The 8,602-nt window shown below is 41.9% G+C and overlaps 1 non-coding gene across 1 annotated transcript; it reads left to right on the top strand.

Annotated features, from left to right (window-relative positions):
- The first annotated feature begins 2,327 nt into the window (after positions 1-2,327).
- Positions 2,328-2,446, top strand: LOC145392585 (5S ribosomal RNA). Its single transcript, XR_013896016.1, has one exon. It is a non-coding gene; the product is annotated as a 5S ribosomal RNA (ribosomal RNA).
- The last annotated feature ends 6,156 nt before the right edge of the window (positions 2,447-8,602 follow it).

Raw genomic sequence — 8,602 nt, 5'->3', positions numbered from 1 at the left:
CCTGATGATAGCTTGAATGAAATAAGTGCATCTACAAATAACCGGTTTGTCGCTACTGGTGCTAAATCACTGACTGCCGGGATTTCTCTCCAAACAAATCAAGAGCCCACTGTGACGAAAAGGTTAACATGCTTTTTAAACGAGAGAACAGCTAACTTATGGATTCAAATACTCATAAAACTAACATTTAAACTGCTACACGTGTAGAAGATAGGAAAGGAAAACAGAAGTAAAGGCAAAAATGTGAATGGAACTGTCTCGTCAAAAAAGAGAATGGCCGGGCAAATACAAACGAGAGAGAGAGAGAGAGAGAGAGAGAGAGAGAGAGAGAGAGAGAGAGAGAGAAAACATGAACAATATATCAGTACAGTATTATGCTGTTAAGATTAACAATTTACAGTACACAATACTAAGAAAGAAAATGAAAGAAAAATGAAACAAAACGCTCAGCAAATACAAATACTTAGGGAAAAAACACACACAGCCGGTAACCGTTTATCTATAAGGAAGCTCTCTTATGTTGGAAAATACCCTGCACAGCCCAGAGGTAGGACTACATACTACACACTTTTACACAAGAGACGTTATGGTGCTGACTGGGCCAATCACATTGACAGGCACTCTTTTAAGGTGCACAAAACCCGTCTGACAGCAGCCTCAGTAAAACTACAGACCTCACCGCTGTGAAAACGTTATAATTTCGTAGAGTCATCATACGAGGGGTGGGAGGGATGGATTAGGTAGCTGAGGAGCAGTGACCGTCAGTGGCAGTACTGGGACGTATTTTTTTAAACTCTCTCTCTCTCTCCACAACAACAACAACAACCTCATCTACGTCCACTAGCACTGGAGTCTGACAGCTATACCGGTATCAAGCTAGTAACTGCCGACTCCACTGGTGCTGCATCATGGCCCCTCCCACCAACCCCACGCGCCTCTGTACACTCGACATAAAAAAATATCGTCACCCAAATTTGCAAAGATACTGGCTGGCAGCCACGTCTCGCTGCATATTCTGGTTCCTCCAGTGATTCGGAGTAACTAAATAGTCAGGCTTGTACCACTTTATACCATATTACTGTATCTCAATGATTAGAATGATTTACTGTATCTACATGATTTCATCAATTCATCGATCATTCAATCCTGCATTGATTCATCAAGACCGTAGGGGTTGGGGGTTAGGCCACTTAGCCCAGACAGTTAAACGGAGGCCTGTCATTAGTCCTGAGTGGCATGAAGTGAACAATAAACACCAACATTTTCTTGGACTTAAACCTACTGGACCACCTCCGCTAAGAGCACCTTTACCCACCACACCACCAGACGTCCATTTGCTAGTTATCCTAAATGATTACCACTTAAAGTACTTTTTTTTTTTTCCCGTACGCAGAAAACCATTTCGCCTCTCACTCTGCTTAGTCACCGGAAAGTAGCATTACATTCTGTGTATGAAAGATAGAACCCCACCCAACCAACTGATCAACTGGTAGCTGTACAGAATTTGGTCGGGCAAGGCCGTGTCCTATGTATGCATAACACTTCAAACCCACGAGGTGAATGGGTATTTCTCATATCACGTATAAAGTGCCAGGGGTATACATTATTCTCCTGCGACTTTAATATTCTGGACTACTGTAGCATCAGATCCTCAGAATTTTTTATAGCGGGAACTAGTATACAACTACTGATATAGGATATTTAACTGCAGTCATTCAAAACTCTTCGTCCTGTGTCTCAGAATGAAAAGTCCAGGAATATAACGACACTTCCACTGTCGACTGTTAAAGTGCTCTTTAAATCTGCTTGGCTTAGACACGACTGGTAAATTCAAGGCCTTAAACTGTACATTATTAAATGTTTCTCACCACTGAGTAACATGGAATGTTTTTTTTTCAATATAATTCTTACGTAACGAACAATAGTCTCGTACCAAAGTTCCACTGACCGGACAGAAATCCAAAGACTGCAGAAAAAAGTAAAAAAGAAAAATCTTTTAACCTTGGAAAATCCAGGAAAAAGCAAAATGCATAATCCAACCTTCTGCATATCACAGTGAGACGGTTTGTACAACTATCATACAATCATTTACTTGTACAATGGCCATAAAATGTCCAAGAACCTTGACTGCATGAAATTACAAAACAATCGTGTGTGTGTGTGTGTGTGTGTGTGTGTGTAAAAAATAAGGTAATCATATATTCATAGATTTCTAATACTAAGAATCATCATCGTCATCATCATCATCACGACCTTTTTTCCCATACACGGATGGGTCGAAGTAGGATCCAAAACATAATAATAATAACAATAATAATAATCTTAATTATAACGGCCATACCACGTTGAGTACACCGCTTCCCATCCGATCAGCGAAGTTAAGCAACGTTGGATCTGGTTAGTACTTGGATGGGTGACCGCCTGGGAACACCAGATGCTGTTGGCATAACGTTCTCCCTACGTGTCAAGTGGGGTTGGTGGAGGATTAGTGCCCCTCCCTGTAAAACAATTAACTCTAAGCCCTTGGCCACCCCGTTTGGGATACATGGCGTCTGGCAATGAATAATAATAATAGTAATTATAATAACAATAATTACTGCGTTCAATGACCAATGGTACTTAAATCAAACGAATTTAAAGAAACTGGCTAAAAAAATCGAACATGATAACACTTGAAGAGTGGAACTGGAGACAAAAATCAATGCAGATGAAAAAATGGAACGGAAAGAGCGGGCAACAAAATACAATACAGCAGCGGCGATGCGAAAGACAGAGAAGAATGCAAAATTAAAATGAAGCAGAGACAACGAAAAAGCGCAGAAAAAAAATGAGGATGACAAAAATAAAATTTAGCAACAACAACAACAACAACAACAAAAAGATGTAAAAGGACGAAACAAAGAAAATTAATGCAGCAGTAAAAAAAAAAACAGATGGAGATGAGGAAGACAGGAGGGAAAAAATGGAAATCAGAAGATAAACAAACATGGAGAAGGGGGGGGGGGCAGGAGAAGGAAACGCAGCTCAATCCAATACATGGAGGGACAAGAAGGGCAAAATGAACATGAAACTACATGCAACAAAAAGAGAAAGAAAAAACGGAAATGGAGACAAGGAAAGCAGAAGGAAAATGAAAATACATGGAAAGCAGGAGAATGAAAATACAACAAACACGAATAATAAGAAAAAAGGGATGGTGGTGGATCCTGAAGAAAAGAAAAAGGCCGCAGAGACTGAGAAAGAAAGATAAGTTGACAGCTGCAGGAAGAAAATATATAACAGCAGAGGCTGGGATGAGACAGAAGAAGACAAAAAAACGAAAAAAAGACGAAGAAAATGTAGAACATACAACAGACGAAGTAAACGATGAAAAAGAAATGCAGTGTAGACAGACAAAAACTGAAAGAGAAAAAAAAGTAACAACGACGGTACATTAAAAAAAATAACAGACGACATAAAAAGGCAGCAAAGAAAGTTTAACTAAGATAAGAAAAAGAAAGAGGAAGACAATGAGAAAATAAAGAGGCGAGATATATCAAAAAAGAAAGTGTACAGCACCACACCCTCCCGACGCTGAAGAGAAAAGAATAAATACTGTACATGGAAAGTTAATAAGGAACAAGCTGGGCCGAAAGCGGAGCACGGGGTGGTGATGTGATGGGGCGGTGGTGGGAGAAAGCCGGTGTTTGCTGGATCAAGTGTAGGCTTGATTGTTCTCCACTCCACAATGACGCTCCACCTCACACTCCACATTAATGCTCCACCAAGCAATCCACACTATCTTCACCTCACACTCCACATTAGTGCCCCACCTAATAATCCACACTATCTTCACCTCACACTTCACTCAACAGAATAGTTTACACACTGCTCCACCTCATTCCATCTAATACAATAATCCACAATAATGTTCCACCTACCACTTCAACCTAATGTTCCACCTCCCACTCCACATTAATGGTCCACCTCCCACTTCACCCGCATGTTCCACCTCCCACTCCACATTAATGGTCCACCTCCCACTTCACCCTCATGTTCCACCTCCCACTCCACATTAATGCTCCACCTCCCACTTCACCCTCATGTTCCACCTCCCACTCCACCCTCACAATTCACCTCCCACTCCACCCTCATGCTCCACCTCCCACTCCACCCTCATGTTCCACCTCCCACTCCACCCTCATGTTCCACCTCCCACTCCACCCTCATGTTCCACCTCCCACTCCACCCTCATGCTCCACCTCCCACTCCACCCTCATGCTCCACTTCCCACTCCACCCTCATGCTCCACTTCCCACTCCATCCTCATGCTCCATCTCCCATTCCATCCTCATGCTCTATCTCCGACTCCACCCTCATGCTCCACCTCCCACTCCACCCTCATGCTCCACCTCCCACTCCACCCTCATGTTCCACCTCCCACTCCACCCTCATGTTCCACCTCCCACTCCACCCTCATGCTGCACCTCCCACCCACATGAACGCAAAAATACACTTATGCTCCATCTGCCTCACCATACTAATATTCCACCTCTCACACCACCCCACTGCTCCACTTCCCACTCCACAATATAGCTCATTCGCATTAATCTGGCCCAAATTTTCATCTTTTTTCAGCTTATTATATCACGTAACTCTATTGAAAAAAAAAAAAAAAAAAGGACAATACTGAGGCTCTACATTCTTTCCGTAGCACTTTTTCGTGACTAGCGGCAAATTCAAGTGTTAATCTTTTGTTTTAACTAACTATTCAAGATGGAGGGATGGCAATTTTAGGACAAGATAAAATAAGAAAAGTACTGTGTACACTACCTCTATTCACTAAGGCTGCCCAACACCACCACCACCACACACCACCACCACCAACCTCCTCCTCCTCCTCTTCTTTACTATCACACACGAGAGAAATATTGATCACCGTCAATGAACACCTTGAACACACACACACACACACACACACACACACACACACACACACACACACACATTTACATAGGTTAATACATTTTCCCCTCTTCTATTTGCATTACTCTCGTCCACTTTCTCTCTGTAATGCATTCTTGGCGACAATCATTCTACCAGCTCCAGAGGTAGGTGTGTGTGTGTGTGTGTGTGTGTGTGTGTGTGTGTGTGTGTGTGTGTGTGTGTGTGTGTGTGTGTGTGTGTGTGTGTGTGTGTGTGTGTGTGTGTGTGTGTGTGTGTGTGTGTGTGTGTGTGTGTGTGTGTGTGTGTGTGTGTGTGTGTGTGTGTGTGTGTGTGTGTGTGTGTGTGTGTGTGTGTGTGTGTGTGTGTGTGTGTGTGTGTGTGTGTGTGTGTGTGTGTGTGTGTGTGTGTGTGTGTGTGTGTGTGTGTGTGTGTGTGTGTGTGTGTGTGTGTGTGTGTGTGTGTGTGTGTGTGTGTGTGTGTGTGTGTGTGTGTGTGTGTGTGTGTGTGTGTGTGTGTGTGTGTGTGTGTGTGTGTGTGTGTGTGTGTGTGTGTGTGTGTGTGTGTGTGTGTGTGTGTGTGTGTGTGTGTGTGTGTGTGTGTGTGTGTGTCTGTGTGTGTGTGTGTGTGTGTGTGTGTGTGTGTGTGTGTGTGTGTGTGTGTGTGTGTGTGTGTGTGTGTGTGTGTGTGTGTGTGTGTGTGTGTGTGTGTGTGTGTGTGTGTGTGTGTGTGTGTGTGTGTGTGTTGACAGAAAGCGATACTCTCTTTTCGTACGTCAATGAGCCGTCTAGTACGTAAACAGCTTTTTTTTTTTTTTAATCTTTTACCTATGCGTGTGTGCTTCTCTTCCTGTTGTTGATTTAACTTTGCAGTGAGAGTTCCGAGTTGACAGTGCTCTTAATTTTGTTTGTAGACAGACAGACACAGGCAGACAGACGGATAAATATTTAGTGCTGTGCTTTCTGTGCATAGCCAATCTGTAAACTGTGGCTCTTTGATACAGAAGTGCTCTATATATCTCCCAAAGCTTATAAATTTGGAAAGAAATATGTTTAGAATCTCTCTCTCTCTCTCTCTCTCTCTCTCTCTCTCTCTAAAATACACTAATGACATTCTCTTTCCCCCAACAGACTGAGCCACCATGCTGCGGAGATCACTACTTGTCATACTGGGTAAGTACAACGAGTATTTTACTAAAGCGCGAACCAGCACATCATTAACGATTTTATTTTTATCTTAAGAATGCGCGACTCTTGCTATAAAAATAAAAAGTGGTTGAATTTTATGTTATTAGGGTGTTTTTTACGCGTCTCTTCCGCTATCCAGATGTTCATGTCTGTTAATCTCTGTTCATAATGGTGAAGTGTAAGTAGGATTTTTAAGCATAACATTTTGTGGCGATATTAGGGATAGTCATTTTGGGATAGTGATAAAAAGGTGAAATATTAGGGGAACTTCTGTCCTTTGCTACACCCCACTCACTACACACACAAAGACACATCACTCTCACATATTAACAGTTGCATCGCTTACATACAGGTACATCATTCTCACATACCAACGGGCACAGCATTCACATATAAACGGGTATTACAACCCAAATATCAACAGACAAATCAATCGCACATAACAGGCATATCAATCACATACAAACAAGCACATCACACACACTAACAGGCATATCACTCACTACGAGGCACATCATTCTCACATACTAACAAGCACATCACTCGCACACATCACCTTTCATCACTGACGGTTTCACCTGAGTAGTAGCAGGTAAACAGAAACCAGTCACTCGAGCAGTCAGTCACCTAGAGTCAGTCATGTGGGACGGCGTGGGCTACAGTAATCATGCCTGCACTCACAAGCGAACGTGAAAGTAGCAGCCAGAATCCGCTTCTGCTGTGTAAGAAGAAATCATCTGAAGAAAATCATCTGCCATTAGCGAGAATATCATGCCTAAATTCAACTACTGCCCCATAACGTTTCCATTCAAGAGAACCCAACGTGAAAGTAACAGCCATGATCAACTTAAATCTCTTCACCGCGATGATGTACAGCTGCGTTCAACTACTGCCCTCCAGCTCTTATGAGGATGTTATTTGGCAATCCTGATGTAACGAGATAAGATTAATGTATGACCTTATTACAGACAGTTTTTTCTGACCCAGTGATATACAAATTTGGCTGTACTTGTGCTAAAAAAATAAAATACTGCAAGATATAAGTACCGCCAGCCTAACAGTGAGTGTGGTAGATTCAGGCGTCCACAGTTGTGTTTCTTTTCTTTAATCCTTTGGCTACGGATGACCAACTTTGCATTTTATATCAGCTAACGACAGACGATTTTACTTTGCTCTTGAGAAATCTCGAGCAACTGTATTATTAACGCTGACACGCTTATCGCCTTGGCCAAGAACAAAAACCTTTTGTATTTAATTCCAGCATACGACGGATAATTTAATTCTGCCTACTGTACAGAATGTCAGTGCAGTCAAAGAATTTAACTACTGACGATTTTATTAAAGCTCAGGACTGACTATTCGAACTGGTGAGGTCATATAACGCATTTACTGATACCTTCACTACGGCAGATCTTCCTTAAACTGAATTAATTGGTCGAGTAACAACAAAAATTCAAGTTACGCTCACTCAGAAAGCGCATACCTCCAACAACGCCTATACCAGACGACTCAGATCCTCCCCAAAATTTAACAAAATTTTCTTTGGTCCATGACCCAAATATCCACAAAAAGTTATTTTAAACATTACTAACTTTTCGAGGCATCTTGTGGAAAAAAAAAAAAATGGACCGGGATTCGAACTCAGATTACCACCAAAATTAAATCAAATCATCCTTGGCCCATGACCTACATATAAACAAAATTTCATTGAAATCCATCAACATATTTTTAGAATCATGTGCACAAACAAAACAAAACGGCAGACAGACAGACAAACAAGGGTGAATACATAACCTCCTCCAACTTCGCTGTCGGAGGTAAACAAACAGTCATGAATGAAAACATACGTCCTTCAACGAAGTTGGAGGAGGTAATACAAAACAAGACACTCGAGCCGCAAAGCTTCAGCCATGTATTGATGATCTCAGCTGGGCAATATCGTCAACCTTTATCGAGACTCTAAATCGTACTCAACCACAGCTGGGACCGTATTCTCGTAGACTGAGGAAGCGCCCTGACACCTTTTTCTAAGCGATTTAGTTTGTTTATTGCGCCTTACTGTCTTCTTCTGAGTTACATAAATCCTTCCAATATCGTCATACTCTGCATCAATAACGTACAAAAAGATTTTAACCACCCATACCCGAAGACAAATCGCGAACGAAGAAGTGTTTGGGAACTTCCTGTCAGACGACAGTACGAACCTTGGACTCTGGGAAGTAGACAGGAAAGTAGCAGGCTGCTTACGCTGCAACCCTTTCACTCCGATGACCTACTTTGTACTTTATTCATGCTACCTCCAAACTATTTAATTTAGCCTAAGACAGACTTCTCGAACTGGAGGGATGATATGTAACCTTCACTGACCCTTTCATTGATAAGGGTTCTTCCTAATTTGCATAAAATCGTCTAGTGGTGGTCTGAACAAAAAAAGAAGTTAACTTCTTTTCTGTGTACGGATTATATCAGTTGGATATAACCGTTTGTCCTTA

Source organism: Coenobita brevimanus, chromosome 22 (assembly GCF_032717465.1).
Source record: "Coenobita brevimanus isolate Jiangsu-jjx chromosome 22, ASM3271746v2, whole genome shotgun sequence".
NCBI classification, from domain to species: Eukaryota; Metazoa; Arthropoda; class Malacostraca; order Decapoda; family Coenobitidae; genus Coenobita; species Coenobita brevimanus.
This window is presented reverse-complemented; position numbering and strand designations above follow the sequence as displayed.